Source organism: Syngnathus leptorhynchus, chromosome 18, assembly GCF_054491065.1.
Source record: "Syngnathus leptorhynchus isolate UIUO chromosome 18, UIUO_Slep, whole genome shotgun sequence".
Taxonomy (NCBI): Eukaryota; Metazoa; Chordata; class Actinopteri; order Syngnathiformes; family Syngnathidae; genus Syngnathus; species Syngnathus leptorhynchus.
The window spans coordinates 3,434,710-3,452,636 of record NC_141212.1 but is presented as its reverse complement, the minus strand read 5'-3'; the positions used below and the strand labels follow the sequence as shown (position 1 = coordinate 3,452,636).

The 17,927-nt window shown below is 45.2% G+C and overlaps 1 protein-coding gene across 8 annotated transcripts in view; it reads left to right on the top strand.

Annotated features, from left to right (window-relative positions):
• LOC147042419 (MAM domain-containing glycosylphosphatidylinositol anchor protein 2) overlaps positions 1–12,947 on the top strand; it is a 109,508-nt gene extending 96,561 nt beyond the window's left edge. For all 8 annotated transcript variants that reach the window (XR_015068837.1, XR_015068836.1, XR_015068835.1 and 5 more), the window contains 4 exons: positions 242–355; positions 1,125–1,168; positions 4,164–4,277; positions 12,812–12,947. The gene's annotated coding sequence lies outside the window, so the exon portion shown is untranslated. The remainder of the gene's footprint in view (positions 1–241; positions 356–1,124; positions 1,169–4,163; positions 4,278–12,811) is intronic.
• The last annotated feature ends 4,980 nt before the right edge of the window (positions 12,948–17,927 follow it).

Sequence of the window (17,927 nt, the reverse complement as noted above, 5' to 3'; positions counted from 1 at the left end):
TACCTGCAACTAATGAAAGAAAATAAAGAAAACAAATGTTTGATATGCTATGTGGAATGCATTTGTTGGAGCTGGAAAAGTTGTTTGTCCTTTCACGATGATACGCAAAACACAGATTGAATTTTCATGGGTTTTCAAAAAAAAAAAAACCACATTTTAGAAAATTACTATACAAAATATAGTACAAAAATGAAATTAAAAAATTAATTTCCAGTGTATCTTCCTCTAATTTGAATTTTAGGAACTGTACCTGTGGGGGGAAAAAAAAAAAACAGAGCAAGAAGACGCAGTTGACAAAAGTGCATTGCAATCAATTGCTCAAAACAGAAAACAAAGCAAAGGGACCCAAAGGCAGGTGAGAAGATTCAGTTGGCTTTGTTCTCTGTGACTTTTCATCATGGCTACGCACTTTCACAATCACATTTTATTATCAATTGCCATGTTTTTGAGAATGAGGGCCGTTTTATGGGTCAAAGACTCAAGAGGGGGAGGAACTGAGGCAAACTCCACCTTTAAGTCCGACTCAAGCTGTCACTAAGTATTTTAAAATTATGCTAAAATGAGTCTTTTTTTTTTTTCGTGCGCTGCGGGTGCTGGATTATTTTAGCATGGGTTGAGGAGGAAAGAGGTGGCACTCATTGGTGATGATGGATGATGACGTCTGTCATAACCTCAACCCGAACCCGGTTTACTCGCACCGCTTCCGCCGCCCTCGTAAATATTAACGAGCCCCATCCCAGCGTGATGATCGAATCTTGCAGTAGACACAAAGGTGATATCAATCGTAGCAGCATCTGGCTCTCAGGGGGCGCCAGTTGCGTTTCTCACACGCTTGAGCGAGTGCTTGTTTACGCTCACTTCTCATGCTCACTAATTACGTATGCATTATATCATAACTGCTCATGCTTATACATAAATATCAAATATTGAGAATTTATTCTACATTTGCATCAACAACCCAGCGGCAGCCTACCTTGAATAACTCACCTCCTATGGTTCACTGCCATGGCTTTGGCTTACCGTGGCCAACACAAAACAAAATATTTATTAAAAATATGACAAGCACAAATGAAAATTTCTAGGACCTTGCTGCAGACCTAATGGGCCCTTTTTTCAACCCTAAGGTGTCTTCATTCCCAAGATCACTTCCAACATGAACTTCCACAAGGTGCGTTGTTACATTTTTTTTGTCGTTGAGGAATGTGTAGCGCTGCAATTTTTATTCCAATCCCTTGGCCCTGAGGAAACAACTCGAGCTAGTTATTGTTTTGTGAGATGCTGCATTTGTCAACATTGATCCAGTTAGCCTCAGGCAACTCTTGAGGCGACTTTGAGTGTGCGCTGGTGCCAGTTTCCAGTCGCTCACGTCACTTAATGTGCTCACGTTCGTACAAAGCTGCTGTTGCATATTAATTCGAATTTACAGTGTTAATAGTGTGAGCCAAAATTGAATATCTCCTCACCATCCACAAACCTACTCAATAATTTATCCAATGGTTCTCAACCCTTTACGCAGAGTCCCAGAAATATTGAGCTCTCCAACTAGTATCATTTTAAAATAGTGTAGTAAAAAATTAACTTGAGTAATGATTGAGGTTCACAAATACAGTAAGTAAAGATTGCTTAGTGGACCTATTTTTCTGGCCGCGGGATCCATGCTGGGAATTAATACATACATTTGGCCCTTCACAAAGGATGTAATCCTCTTGTGCTGATCTTTTGTTCGCAGAAAAAGCGTAAATGCCACATTACTGCATTTGTTCCATTATATAGCAATAGCTTCAAGTAAAGTAGAGCGCATTTATCAAAGTGGAGAGAGAAAAAAAAGGCGCTGCGTGCAAAATGCAAACATTGTCGCCGCTTAAAGAGATTTCACAGTGCTCCCGTAAACTTTGCTAGCGTGGCCTTTTGTACTCCCTCGTTTTATCACGCGTGACCCACCTCCTTTATGTGTGGATAATAAGGTGCCCCCCTTACCACCATCCCAACCCGCCCCCATAAAAAATTCAGATTGTTGCCGCGTCTGATAACCTTTAGTAGCTTTTGGCCTTTTAAAAGTCCCCGGCGCTCTGAATCACCCGGCTCCCGGCCCCATTTGTCCGCCCTCTTATCGTCCCCTTCTCCAAAGCCCCTCGTATTCTGTTTCAGCCGTGGCGAGCTTGACCTCAGGCTCTGCATTAGAATGCACACCTGGTGTCTGACCAGCTGAACAATGCCATTTTACATTACGCTCTTATTCCCTTTTCTCTTTGCCGCAGCGCTGTGTTTACAGGGGGCCACCGGTGGGTTTTTTTTTTCCCCCCCTCCGGATGGATGGGGAAATGTCACAGAATGCTAATGGGCTGCTAATGCTTCTGCGATGAGGGGCGGTGGCGGGAGATAGTGTGGGGGGGTGCTTGTCGGCGTCCGTCAAACGGCATCACTTCAGTTCTGCCAGCTTTGTCAAAGTCATTCAGGCAAAACGTGACATGTTGCATTAGCGCCGCTCGACGCTTGATCAATGGAATGAAATAAATAGGGCCTGTCTGGAAGCTATCAACACCTGCAGGCTGCGGTTAATGGGACTGTTTGGCTAATGTGATTGAATGACATCACCGGGGAAAATGAAAAATCCTTTGGTCAACATTGTTGTATGGTTGGGTGGAGTTAAGATTATCCTGGGCTTTGTTGTGAAACTTAACAGGAAGTAGCAATCATTTGGGGGATTTTGGAATTCCTTAGCTTGGTTTTTAATTAACTCCTTTGAGGGAATTCCCCACATGAGAATTGGGCATAATATCCAGATTACCTAACGTAATTGCAAATTACTTTTTAACTAAAAAAAAAAAAATCCCCTTTTTTACTTATGTCACATCAGCATAACCGCAATAATTATCAATCCATACCTCTGTGACAGTTCAAATCAAACCCGAGCATCTTTGATATGTCCTGTCACGGATTTGACATATACCCTCTGACGGTCGCGGCGCCAATGAATCTCCAGCGCCATCTGAGCTGCGCCGACATAATTTATGCGTGCGCCCTCCGGAAGCAGGCGCTCGTAAGCGGGTGCCGCCACGCATAGCGAGCGAGCGCTCCCCATCGCAGGTCCTGAGCCCGCTGGCGCCCAGCTGAGACATGTGTGTCATGTGATAAGGACAAGAAAGAGCCGCTTGAGTTGTGGCCACTGGGAGGCTTCGCGCACTCACGAGAGCCAGACTGGACTCTTCTCTGCACTTTGTGCCTCAGTGCTGCTGCAGGCCATCAATCTGCACTTTGTAAATCACGGCTAATTTCTGTCTGATTCCACAGCGCTGATTATATTGTTAGACGGTGTCCTATAAAGTTGAGTGAGTGCCAGGTTACTTTTTGAAGGCTATATAAAATTACAGAGGCATAAAAAATATGTTGAGGGCCACGGAAATAATTAATCAGGGAATGTTTTTTCCCGATGAAAGCACAAAATAATGGAGACAATTAATGCACTTTTTTTATTTCAGCTTCATACTGTTTGATTTAGTCAGCACTTTTCAAGGCAAGAACAACCTTTGAGTGTCAAACATTTGATGAGTTTTAAATGAGGTATTTGTCATCATGCCACTTGATTATGTCAGCTACACCCAGGGTAAGAAGAAATAAACTTAGGCTAGTCATCATCGATATAGCGACTAAATTCCATGATGCTGTCTTACTAGCTTCGGGGCCTGAATTTCAACACTTTCACCGAGTCTCTTGAGATTTGCCGACCTCATGCGTGAGGACAATCGTTTCACCCTTGAGGGCTTTTTTCCACCAGATCATTTCAGGCACGTTGCACTTTGGAGGTTGTTTGTACCGAAAAGAAAATAATCTGATGTCATTCCCTTTCGACCTCAGGTCATCGCAATACACCCTCCCCTTTGTCATTTCTTCTAATGAAACGATCTCGTCACAAAGGTGCGCTTGGAAATTAATTTGCAAAGCTCCTGAATATAGACAATGGGGATCCATTGTGCATCCGCGGCACGTTCGTCACCTCTGAATTGTTTTTTCTTTTTACCCACACCCGCAGCTCGATCATTGTTCGCAGTGATTTGTTTACTATGACAATAATGTTCTTTTCTCCTGCTGATAGGGACGCGTATTGAAAGTAAAACAACCTGCTGTACGTCTTCTAATTTTCATTTTTGTTTTGCTCTCAACAGACACAATATGGAGCGTCAAAAATAAATAATCACATCTGGATTGGAATCAAACTTTGGAGAAATTTTGGGAGTGGCCAGTGTGTGTGCAGGATAAATGGACCAATCACATTTCTGGTAAGTACAAACTACTTTTATTACACTTTGAGTTGTTATCTTCATTTAACGATATAAACACAGGAAATGAAAAATTGCATATTGAATTCGTGTACATCAATTTGATCACCCTAAAAACGTGCTAGCAAAAAATAATTACGATGCTCGACAGCTCTATTGATTTCCACTCATTTTGGGTCGCCCTTACGCTCTCTAATTGTCATTCCGGACTCATCGTGGACACTGAGATGAGGGAGATGATGAAAAAGGTCGTACGTGTCGATGCAACTGATTTTTTTTTTCTACGCGAAAAGGCCTGGGCGATGATGACAAGATCCAAAGGTCACGTGTCATCACGCCCAGCGAGGGGGTGGGGGGTGGCTACAGTGCCGTCCATCTTGAGGTGGCCAACAGCTCGTATGCCGGGTCAGATGAGACTAGATTTACTTTTGCAAGTCCAATTTACATTTATTTTTTTTTGGGGGGGGGGGCGATAAATTGATATTGATTGAATCGCGTTCCCTGCATATTATTTTATCGTTTGAGAACTCACAAAAGTACAAAAAATATTTATAAACTGGTGTTTTTAGTGTAGCCTATCCATCGTCTATTGCTGATGACTTATCATTAACTAACTATCAGGTAGAAATAAAGTAAATCCCTGTAGGGAGAAATAAAAAGCGAAACTTAAATGTCAAGGTCATTTGCTCAAAGGCGAAGTGTAAAATTTATTTCAAATCGGAAATCGTATTTTTGTGCAAAAACAAAATTGGAGATTGAATTTTAAGGCAATATCGCCCAGCTTTACCTCACACTCAATACTTTCTCGTCCCAATGTAATTTTTTTTCATACTAGCGTCTCGGATACAACAGGGCGGATCGATCCTAGCGCACTCCTCCGTTCACTTTTGGAGGTCGGCTTCTCCTTTGCTCTTAAAATAACATTGCAGCTTCCAACGCCAGACGGAATAGATGCTATCATTTAGAAGACAAGCGAGACCAATGGGTACGGCCTGACGCTAATTACCTTTTATTGTCATCCGGGTGAAATATGAACACGCCCCGCCACGTAAAAGATTGATCCTTGCAACTAGGTCTTCAAGGGCAATAATGATAAGCTCCTGTCTCTTCCTCGTCAAACAATGCGGCGTTGTCAGGGGGCGGGGGGGAGCAGCTCTCCCAGCGTGGTTCCTCTCAGCAGGAGGGGGGGGGGCATCTGTATGTTCAAGTCAGGATTGTTTGTTGACCCTCCGCTAGCTCTCCCGTCTCCTTCATTCGCACCAAAGTAGACTCGTCTAGCTTCAAAGTCCCCAAAGAAGCATCTTTCTCTCATCATTGTGCGCCGTCCGGTCGATGCGAGTAATTGGCACGAGATGGACTTATTTTCTTAAAGGAGTCTGGTGTTCTTGTCGCTTGCATGGGTAAAATCAATTATTTCAGACCCTCGGGCTGCCATTATTATGTTAAGAGTCCTCCGCATACGCACGCCATAGTCTCATATTTCAAAAATAAATATCTTCAGGCTCAAACCTTTCATGTGTAAGCACAGAGGTAAAATAATTGTCATCCAAAGCTCGAAATAAGTGCTGTAAATGTTTTTTTTTTTCTCTTTAAAATTGCCGATCCATACTTTACAATGGCCACTTATAAATTCACCTCACGTTGCTGACCTGGCCTGACCTGACCCCTCCCACCTAGAGGATGGCGCGCACATCATAGCATTCAAAAATCACGTTGTCAAGGAAACGGCTAATGTCTCAGCAGTTGTCAGAAAACGGGAAAAAAAAAGTGCGTGGAGGTGGCGCTCGAAGCTGCGAAGACAAGGCCACTTCATGTCAGCTGTGTTCAATTCACATCAACAACATGTCTGATGTGGACAAGCCAATCGCGATGTGAGTGACACCGGTAAAGAAATGATCAAAAGGATTTTTTTTTTGTTATCTTTGCAATCCATGAGCATGGGGGAGGTCAGGTCAGCGCACCTACCAAGCAGATTCGATGAATAATTGGACACCTGCAGCACCAGAAATTGCTCTATTGTGTTGACAGCACAGGTCAACAAAAAGCACAATCCAGGCCAAGAGTATTAGAGCACAAAATATTGACCTTTTTCAAAAATACGTAGTGGAACACACAGATCAAAAACACAAATTCAGAACTACAAGACTAGACATCACTCTCTTTTTTTTAACTTTTAAAGTTCTGTCAAACCATTATTTGTATTTTTTTTAAGAATATTTTTTTAGCATCATCGTTGAGCAGGAAAGGTAACATTGGCCAGTTTTGTTTGGCGTTCCGATCAATAACCTCCCTCGCTTCTGCAGACTGAACTCTCATTGAAAGACGCTCACTCGCCAAATGATTGGCCTTGCGTAGAAAAAAATCATAATATTCCACTTCAATAAAACAGCGCTGCCATAAACCTCATCATCATTTCATCTTTATCGAATCCACCCGAGTGGGGTCAAATTACTACGTGTAATTTGTGGCACCAGGGATGCCTGTATAGATTAAATAAACTTGACGCAATCAGGCAAAACATAGACGTCTAAAAAAAATCAGCTCCATGTGTTAGTTTTGGTTTTTCAAAATGGTGGGGTGTTTATGAAAATTGTGTTTATCCATTTGGCATGCTATCAGTGCAGTTTATTTAATAATATATTTTCAGTATATATTTTTTTCTCTTACCCGGTTCTTAAAGATAATTTGTAGATACCATTTGAAGTGGATGGTTCTAGTTTTTTGCAGTTAGTTGAAACCACCCGTGAGAAATTTCCCTCTGCTATTACCTAACACAGCATTGTTTAATGTTAGAAGGGTAATCTGTGCAGTGTAGCCTTGATGCTGAAAAGTTTTATTGCTCTGGGGGAAAAAAAAAAAAAACCTGACACAGGCGCTGAAACTAATTGAAAGTGTTGCATGGAGATGCAGCACTTTTTCACGGCCAAAAACATTGTCGGCAGGCGTGACGTGAGCCTCGCTACCGCATCGGCGCCTCACCGCCGCGATGAATATCTCCCGCAGAACACACGCCAGCAGGTTGGCATGCCAACAAAAGCGATTAAAAGCATCTGACGTGTCCTTTCTCAGCCCAGCCTAGCATATTGTCAAGAAGGGCAGCCACCATGTGTGAAATGATGCATCAGCAGCTCAATTTATCAAATCATACTCGTGCGTCAACCGTCGGCTTAAAACATACAGAATGTCAGCTCTGGTTACGTGAGATAGGCGGAAATTCCGAGGTTTGGGAAAATTAAAAATCAAGCAGACGATTAATCGTCTCTCACGATGATCAAATCAGTTGATAGCCGATTAGTTGTCGATTAATGTTTGAGCCTGTAGTTTGGATAAAAATCCCAAATGGTTGCTTTTGTTCTACTTGAATGTTCTTTGCTCACACGCGCAATCGTTCTTCGCATGAATTACGTTGAGCGCCTTTTGTCCTACTTTTTTGCTTGCTCCCAAGGTCCAAGATTTTGGTGGCGCTTTTTAAAAGACACTGTAAAGGAGCTTTTCATTTAAATCACAGTCGCTAAAGCCAGGCAGCTGTAAAATGGACTTTTTGTGCCATAGTGCCCGGCTTTCATTGACCTTCCCGCGCTTGATAGAAGCGTCAGGAAGCAGGCAGGCTGGTTAAAGTGGAAGGTTTTAAGTCATCCTCTCAGACATTGTGACAGCGTTCCTGGACTCTTATTTCTCCTCTGCCAATCAGTGCCTCCATCCCACGTCTCTCCTCTAAACTTATTTGCCTTTAGGCGCCACCTTCCTTCCATCCCCCTCGCTCCCTTCTCTTCTTTCATTAACCTAATCGCTCACCGTCTGATTTTCCCCTCCGCCTTATTCCACCCCCCGTCCTCCGATCCTTTCCGGCGCGTCCCACAGGGGACAATGGTGAAGGTGAGCCAGCCGATTAATGTCCGGCTGATGTACTGTCCCCTTCTGTGGAATGACCTCCATTAGGTCCCGGCAGACCGTCCCGCAGCACGCTCACAAAGGCGCTTGGCGACAAATGAATGATGCGGATGGAGAACTGGCACTCATTTGCAAGATCGAAGATTAAAGGGGAACCCAATAATATGTTGTAGGCGCCGCTACTTGTCTAAAAACAGCGTTCTGATTAATATTGTGTTTGTGGAATATGAATTAAAAAGCGATATTCGCTCGTTCAGATCCATCTTACCGGGGTGGCCATTTTGCCACACGCAGTTGCTAGGTCACAACCAATCACGATTCAGGATGGATAAAAACAGGCGGATTTTGCTTTTGATTTAGTCTGTCCCTTTTATTCCGAGACACGTAATTGGAGCGAGTTAAAAAGTTTGCGATGAGGTATTATTTTCAATTATTCATGAGGCTGTTCATCAGGGAAGCACTTTCTCTCCATTACATTATTGGTTTATGCAAAGCAGGCAACTAACTGACTGCTGGAATATGAATGTGCGCGTGAGTCCGTAAGAGTTCGGGCCTTGCTCAAATGGATCAGTCAGGACAAGGGTACAAAACAATTTCGAGGGATATCAATAAACCTTGGAACACAGCGGAGACAGTCATAGCGGAGAAAATATAGCACACAAGGACCGAACGTCCCTCCAAAATGCAATAAAAACTAGCCAGGTAGCCTGCCAAATAATTGAAGGAGCTGCAGTCATTTTCTAGCAAGCGCTGACTATTTCATACAAGTGACAGCAATCCAACCAAAACTGCAACGTGGCTCATCACAAAAATGACACCGATGGCCTCAAAAGTCAGATAAAGAGACCTTGTTTTAATATCAAGATGGGGGATACATGATAGGCTGAGGGGAGGGATCCTCGCAGAAACTCGCACCATCTTTCCTCCGTGCCCGCGAGGTGCCCGCGGAGTACGGTACAGTACATGCTAGGTTGCGTCATAGGGAGTCAGAGCTAGAAAGAGAATCATCAGAGGAGCTTTGATATTCATCCCGATGGTGATATAACGCCGCAGCGGCGCTAAATTTTTCACAGCGGATGAAATACGGTTCGCTTGGCTCCGTACAGTAGCGCAGCGGTGCTTCTTTGAACGTGAAGAGAGCGCGGACACGACGTTGCCCGGTTTTGTTTGTTGTCGGTACGCTGTCCTCCTCTGCACCTCGCCCGTTACATAAAGCATAAAGCATTCTCTTTGTTCGCTCTGACGGCGGCGGGCGGGGGTCTCTCGCGCTGAGAGTCAAGTAAACGCATTCAGACTCATTGATCGATGCTAGAACAGTTGGCAACTCGAGAGAGGAACCAGTTACCATTTTTCAACATCCAAAAATGGAGTCAAAATAATAATTCTACCTGGTCTCACATTGGACTCGTTCTCATAATAAAAAATTAGGATGCGATAAGTGCATTTAATTTACTGCCTTTAAACTTTTTGATGTTGTTTAATATTCTCCTACAATACCGAGTGTTTTGTTTGCCAGGACGTCGTTTCATTTTATCTTTTCATCTTTCCCGACTTGTCGTTCCTTCAAGGTGACGCTTACATTTTTCCTTCCTCGCCGAAGGACATTCACAAACTCTGGAATTATTCGCATCTCCTAAAAAGACCCTCGGAATTGTAGAGTGACACGTTGCTCCGGCGAGGGCCCTGTATCGCATGTCCCAGTAGACCCTGGCCATATGCCGCTTCCTGATGGTCGTTTGTTTATCGCCATATCTCTGGAGAGGTCGGCGGTGTGTGGGAAGAACCGCAGCTGGGTCGGCCCAAGGGAGACTCGCCGACGACTTGGCCCAGCTGTGGACCTCTGCATTGAGTTGCGAGGGGTCCCCAGAGAGCCGGCCGCTTGGATCTAAGCCTGACAGGGAAGATCTTGGAGTCCGGTTCACTTTTCCTCGTGCACCGTAGCTTCACTCCACTATACTACCCCGCCGAGTATCGTGCAAAAGTGAGGCCCTAAATTTGCATGCGTACTGCACTTGACAAGCACTTTCTCTTCACGCTAGCGACGAGGCTCGACACCGCACAGCTATAATTACAGCAGTGTTGACTGCCATACAAAGAAAAGGAAATGATGTCTCCGGCTTCCTCCTAAATTTCCTGCACGCGTGTGACAAAAGCTGCCGAGGAGGGGAGGAAAAAAATAGCGAGGAGGCAGAAATTAAATATGCCGCTACGTGTCGGAGTGAACGTGTTAGCCTGTCAGAACGGTTTAGCCCGACTGGTGACATTATCAAAGGGGACCTCCTCCGCCACTTGTGTGCTAAGTGTAGCCCTGTATACAAGTTGCACATTCAGCGCAAACCGCTATGCCCGCAAATCTCGTATGACATGAAATACCGGGCCGGCCTCGCCCCCGGCAGCCTTTGTAAACATTGCACATGACACAATTGGACTTCAGCAAATGAAAAAAATAAAATAAAAGGTGACTCGATTGACCAGTTGGAAAGTCACTCGGTGTATACGATTGATGATTGGTGCAGCGACATTTTTCCGTTCAACACCTTGTCTCCCGTCAGTCGCTTCCTGTCTCCTCACGTTAACGAGCTCCCTAAAGTCGTTACGAGTCCGATCAAGGGCGAGATCCAATAAAAGGACGAGCCTGTTTAACCTCGAGAGAGTCCGAAATGGCAACTAGGCAGCGCCGATGACAAAGTGAGGTCAAAGTGCGCCTCCCCAAGGCTGACACAGTGATGGAACTTCTGTTGACTTGATTGCCCTTTTTGCCAATAACAAACATTTTGGATCAATTTGAACAATTACAGCAAAGAAAAGAGCTCATTACTGAACAGCCGGCTAGTCAGCGTCATTTAGTCTGCGGCGTGGCGGCAAATTTTAAGCCAACGCAGGTCACCAATAGATTAACTGTATGATGACACCATCTGTTTTGCCACTGCTTGCATCTCTGTTTAGTCTTTTCGAACAAAAAAAAAATACATTCAGTAAGGGGAAAGGAATAGTTGGTGTAGAACTAGCTAGATCTATCAAACATAAATATATATGAGGGCAAGGGACATGCAATGAACGCACTTCTGCTGCATTTGTAATTATTTACGACAGTGCGCAAGCTGTTTTTTCCGCCGTAAATATTCACATGAGACATATGTAGTGCTGATTGCCTCCTCCACCCCGCCGTCTTATTGAGCGTTTGCTACCCGTATATCTCACTGTACCTCAGGCCGTCCTCCTCCTCCTGCGAGTTCAGGACCAGCCAATCTAGACACTATCAGCCCGAGAGATCTTCCGACAGATGTTTTCTTTTTTTTTCACCTCTGTACTAAGCTAAGGTTTTCTTACGGCGTGGGAAGGCAGCGTAGATGTGCGCTCTCTCCAGGCCTTTCCGAGGGATCGAAGCATGTACATTTGAAACAAACAAGCAGTAACGGGCAGAAAAATGTGAGTTTTAGAGTTTTGTGTAGCAGTGTTAAAAACTGGCAGTTAATGAGCAGGCAGCTACGCGGCGGGCGAAGCGACGGGTCGCCAATCGGGTCACGAGAAGGGATGATTGCTATGAGGGTTGCAGGTTGGGCCTTAATGAGGTCGTAATCGCCGCCGTGCACCTAATGCTCTCCTAGCGAAACACTTTGTGCGTGTTCAAATGCACTCTCGCTATAGTTGCTCATAAAACTTCTTTAATATGTCTCGTTTAACAAACAGCAAGCAGGACGCGCGCCAAAGACGACTTTGCTAGCCTCTGATCGTTCAGGTAGCGTCGGCGGCAGCGTTCCCGTGGGAGCCGCCGTCACTTTTCTACAGCCGAAGCCACCCGGCTGCGGTGTCAAAGAGCAAACGCACGGCATCAAGCGCCCGCTCAGCACCTTCATGTTGAATCTTGAAGACTTTCGTGTCTCATGTCTGCGCCGTCCTCGCTGCGACGTCGCTTGCGAGTGCAGCGCTTTGAATGCAGACGCCCCTTGAGATTAAACAGCGGGGCCAATTGTCAAGTCGCTGTCATTTTTTAAGAAATGGGAAAAAGGCAAAGCTTTTATGGCTTTTAAGTGCATGCGTGTGATGCGTAATGTGTTCATATGCAACTTGTCAGCTGTCATCCTGAAAAAAAAAAAAAGAATATTTACATAGAACTTAATCGCTGTTACATGAGGTCAAATAATATCGGAGTGAAAAAAAACCATCAAATAAAACCTGACTTTGAAATAAAAAATTTGAATCAGCCCGGAGATGTTATTCAACTCTCTCCTTTCGACTTTGAGTCAAATTTTCGCTTTGCTCTTCTTCCTGCATGGGTCAAAGATTAAATTCCAATTCCCGGGAACAAAGGCGCAACGCTCGAGACGTTTTCACTGAGGCCCGTCGAGGGTCAAGTGCTCACCGATCGGCCTTTAACTGTAACTTTGGAACAGCCAATGACAAAACGCTACCAAACGATTTCAGGAAGCAAAACAATAAGCTTTTTATAACTCAATCGCCATCCAGACATCCATTTAACTCACGACCGCTGGAATAATTGCATTAAAAATATGATTTATTCATAAGAAAGGGAAATAGATTCAAATGCTGGCTCTCAAAGCGTTTACATTTGTCATCCAAAGTGACACAAGTAGTGAGCCCCCATCCGATTCTCATATTGATTGATTTTGTCTGACTTGCAGCCCACCATTGTCAGGATGAATAGGAACGAGTCAAGCCCGTCAAAGTCGGCTTTGCACTCCTCGGGGATGCTGCAGGAGGTGTGGGAGGCTGTCTGATACAAAATTATGAAACTCCAAATCCTTCTGCTCCACAAAGGTACCTGTATGACACCTCGTAACTCCGTGTTGCTGTTTTCAGTGGAGGAAAGAAAAAAAAAAGACTTTGAAAGTCCTAGAATGAGATTTTAAGCACTTTGGACAAGGTCACGACGTCCACGTAGCAGCAAGCCTCGCTGCTTAAATGACAAGTTGCGCCGTAACGCGGGGGTTAATTACTGGGATTCTTCGCCGCCGCCATCGCCCTGCACCAGTGACTAATTTAATAGCTTTATTAGGGTGGCTTTCTGTCTAATTAAATGCCTCTAATCTCATTTGGCAAATATTGCGAGGTACAAGTTCAAGTTGCTCCTGCGGGCCCCCGGGGTTTGCCTCGGCGCTTTGACTTTACAAGCGTGGCGTTAACGTCATGCCAAATACAATCAGACAGTCACACGCTCAAGTAGCAATTCTTCTAAAAGCTGACTTGACAAATATATTGAAGCAAAATTGCCGCCCGGCAAGACGTTTTTCTGTCCCCAACTGCTGTTCAGCGCCAGTTTGAGAAGCTTTATGGCCGTAAGACTGCTCCGACGAAGGCGGCGATAAAGCTTTACCCGTGCCGACTTCAGCTTGTCGAACATCATCATCTTTTTGCTTGAAGCTTTCGAACAACTCGGTGAAGCTTTATCACTCTGCAAAGTATCGGTCGAATCGAGTTTTTGTTAGTGTCGGTTCCGGCGTGGCCTTTTTCGGTAGATTTGCTCTGGCTTTGTGTGAGCGCTTGTTCAGTTGACAAGCCATGGGCAAGGGCAGGATATACATACTTGGAAAAAACGTTAAGCTCACAGCCCCCGTGTCTATCTGAATGATACGTGAAAGAAAATGGAAAAAAGGAAGACGATAGCGACTTTTGGGCGTGTATAGTATATAATCCGCATAGGTGTTTGAATCCCTCCAAGCTATGTGTTATCTGAAAAATAATGTGCTATGACAGAGGACGGCAAATCTTGAGTGCAAAATTATTTTTCAAAACTTTTTATTCATGCAGTGGCTCAGTATTGGATATTTGAACTCATTGCTGTAATATAGTCATGTTGATGGACATTTTTTTCCTTTTTTTTTTTTTTTTGCAAAAGTTGTCTATGATGAGCTTTCCGCTGCGCTAATAGCCTTCTTAATTGTCGTCAAACAACGTTATCTCCATAGACGCCATTTTGTTAATTTATCCAGACGCAGCCATGTTTTCAGTGCAAATGACTATAGGAACACCTCGCAGCGAGGAAAGGCCAGCGCTCGGCCTACAATTAAACTAATTTTTACAGTAATTAAGCAGAATCAAATTAAAGCGCACAGCGCGCCCTCCGAGGGAGAGTGTGGCGTGTGTAATTGGAAATTTTGTAATGGTCGTCGCGATTATATATGCATTAGCGGCGCGGCATGCCTATCAGTCAGCGACGATAGTTGGTGTGGATCTTTTCGATAGATCCGATAATTTGGATTTTGACGACTTGGGTTAGAAGTGGGCGGGTCGGGTATGGTCAGCGGGATTGAGCGCCGTACGGACGAATCAAAAAGCATGTTGCGGGTCAAGTCAAGGCGTGCCGCAGCCATTTTGTTCACGCCAGCACTGCGTTTGCATTAACCTCGTGCTTTCCCACATACAGTAGGATTTATAATTCCAGCACAAGCGGGAGATGGGAAATGAAAAATTGATTTGAGGGAAGCGCCACAGAGATGATTTCTTTTCAATGTCTGATTTCCCACAACGCTTCTGCCCATCTTTTTGTCTCTCGCTGGAGTTTGCGGTGAAGCTGGACTATAAACAGCAGCGCCTGGAAACCCCAATTTAAAAGTCTAACCCTTCTTTTAAAAACAAATTTGAAAAATAATCGAATTGTATTTTTTCCCCCTCAATATTACGATCATGCGACTATTTTTTTCAAGGTCTTCTGTTTGTGCTATTTTTTTAACCAACACAAGCAATAAATAGATTTGGTCTTAGCTAGAGAGTAGCCTTGCCGATTTGAAATTGTCTTGTAAAAATTGCAATATTCGTTTGATTTGAATTATTTGTTCGGCCTTACTTTGACGATCAAAAATAGGAAAAAAAACATAATCAGTGAGAGGTGACCTTGACCCCTCCAAGGACGCCGAGTCCTTCCGCACCAGCCTCCCGACTACTGTTGGCATAGGCTGGTCCCGATAAGACATGATGAATGCAGATTGTTTGCGGCGTGACAGCATCATCTGTTTCCAGCCATGCCGGCCTTCGCTCTGCCAGGCGAGCCTATTTGGAGCTTGCTCTGCGCGCCGGCGACAAGCGACAACGCCAAAAGACAAAATAGTCACACATACCTTAAACGAGAGAGCGCTCTCGCCGCCTCGCTATCAGATGCCGGCGATATTTTTCTTCCCCCGTTGGCAGGCAGGTGGCAAACAAATCGGAATTTGAGTCGAAACAACAAAGTACAGTGAGAACGGTGCGAAGCGATAGAGGCGTCTTTGTAATCTGCCGGCAGACATATTTATTCTGGCGCACGGCTGATATTCACCATAGCAACAGCGCTAAGGGACAGTGGAAGGGAAGGAGTTGAAAAAAACGTTCACTCACGCGGCTTAATGGTGCTATTTAAGCACTTCTCTGTATTCATTAGAAAATACAATCTTCAAATGGAGCTTTAATCCCATGCTCACTTTGTTTCAGCAATTGGCGTTGTTTCTCAAACATCCTCCGGGCACCGCCGAGCCGGAGCTCACGTCGGCCCGCAGTTTACGTAAGATTGGGTTTGCGGCTGCTTCGCAGTAGCAGCAATTTCACTGCGGCTGGATTAATAATGCATGGCGCACTTCTAGCACCAACCCACACGTCACACTCGGGCGAGCACACGCACAAACATACGCTCATCAAAACGGACACATGCATGAAGTTGTGTGCAACTGTAGGTCCAGCCCCACATTTTTTTTTATTCTACCTTTTTAGTGTTTCCAACAAGGAGCTTACATTTTCAAACTTAGCGTTAGGCAACCAGGGTTCGGGTTTCAACTCATTTGAATTCCCACCTCAGGCCCATTTTGATATTGGCCATAGGAATTTAGCTGCACCGCGCTGACATCGGGGGACTCTCACCCGGCAATTAATGATGAATTAGCATAGCATCAATATTAAAGAAAAGAAAGATGCTAATGGCCTGCAATTGGTTGAAATATTCAACGACAGGAGCTCCATTTGTGTGATGCGGGGCCGCGGCCGTCTCTCTACCGGGAGAGAAAGCGGCGGTCCCGGCTGACTGGAGCGTCACACACGGGGCGGCTCGTGAAAGTTTAATGGAGGCTCATCGTTACGCATTAACCGAGTGCTCCTAAATGACGCCGTCCTGAATAAATCATTTCCTGACGGTGGACCGCAATGTCGTCTTTGACGCCTGGGTCTCCGGGAGTTTCCAGAAAAAAAAAATTCTCATTACAGAGCACGCAGGGGAGTTAGCGCATGTCGATAATCGACTACTCTGGCCTGGACGCTTCTAGCTTGAAGGCCTGGGCTGGGCCTCCTTTACCCGATCAAGTGCTCGCCACTTTTCCAGGTCGACAGCCACGAATGGCCGTCTCCCTTCTATCTCTGCTGAAGCTCAGCAGCCGTCCCGTCACAGATCTGCACCCGTGATGACTCGCCAAATGAGTCTTCGAAGGGGGCGTAGCTGAGATGCAGAGATGAGTTGTTTTGGCTTTTCAAGATTTCACCCCCCCTCTCAAAAAGGGAGCATTCAGGCAGAGAAATGATTGCTTTTTATCACCAGCGCGCACACCCCAAATGCTTCATTCGCTTTATTTTTTTTTCCCCCAAATGCGGCGCCAAAGCGTAACCCAAGTTATCTGCTTTGAGAAAGTGGCGAAGGGGCCCGTACAATAACAAGGAGCAGGAGGTTACGGGGGCCAGAAGCTGCACGCAATAGCGTCGGCTTCAGCTGAGGAACGATAAATGTTCACCCGCCCGCTTGCACAAACGGCAACAGAGTCCATTCCTTCAATGGACTTTTCAGGCCCAATCTAAACAAATAGACCTGGACTCCAACTAAAATGGCCGATTCAAACTGCTGGCTTGGCTCGTTCACCCAGTTGGGGTTACTTTTGCCTGGCCCGGCAGTTTGAAGCGTGTCGGCGTGTCAGCCCAACTTTCATCAAGTGGTGAAGCCGGTGGCTCATTTCAGTCCCCTCCGACTTCAATGACGCAGTGCTTAACTCGCTGACTTTGGTTCTCTTGGCTGCGCAGAAGTGTGCGGGTGCATTTGGGAGCACAGAGATGGTGGCAGCAGAGGGGGAGATAAGCTTCATTAGAGGAAAAAAGTCTAATCTCCATTTTAACCTTACGCTTTCCCGTCCGCCGAAGGACTCGCGGCGCCCCGAGGCGAGGCGCAGAATATCGATGAACGCCGCCAACCTCGCTAAGGACTCATGCTAAAGCTCGAGTCCTTCTCGAAGCCGCAAGATCTTTCGAAAAGATTTCTTTTTTTTTTATTTTGTGTGCTACTTGTGTGTATAAAATTTAAAAAAAAGCTGAAGTGCATTAAGGGCAATGCACGATTGGTTCACATCCCACTCACGCTGAACTCTGACCCCTTGTGAAGGCACTGGTGCCGTTTCGAACTAATGAAAAGAAACGCGAGTATACCATCTTGTTTGAAGCGATCTTTTTTTTTTTGTCAAAGAGGAGGATTAAGCTTTGTTGGGTGCAGCAGGTGAAAAATCCCCAAGAGTTGGTGGTGTCTTCTTTCCCCCAGTAAGCCGCAGTGGCTTTGGAAGGTTTGAGCCTCCAGATCTGTCATGTCAATGTGAGCCCACGCCTGCCCTGACACGTCTAATCTCCTGGCTGCGTGCCGTCAAATCGGCCTGAAATAGGAGTTTGGGAAAGGTGGCAAAGTTGCTCACCAAATCTTTCTCAGCTTCGAGCCCAATCGTCTGTGATCGTTGACGGACCGGCGGTTGTGCCAAACCGTTTGCTCGGTGAGTGTAATCAAAAGCACCAAAACATGGCGTAATACAC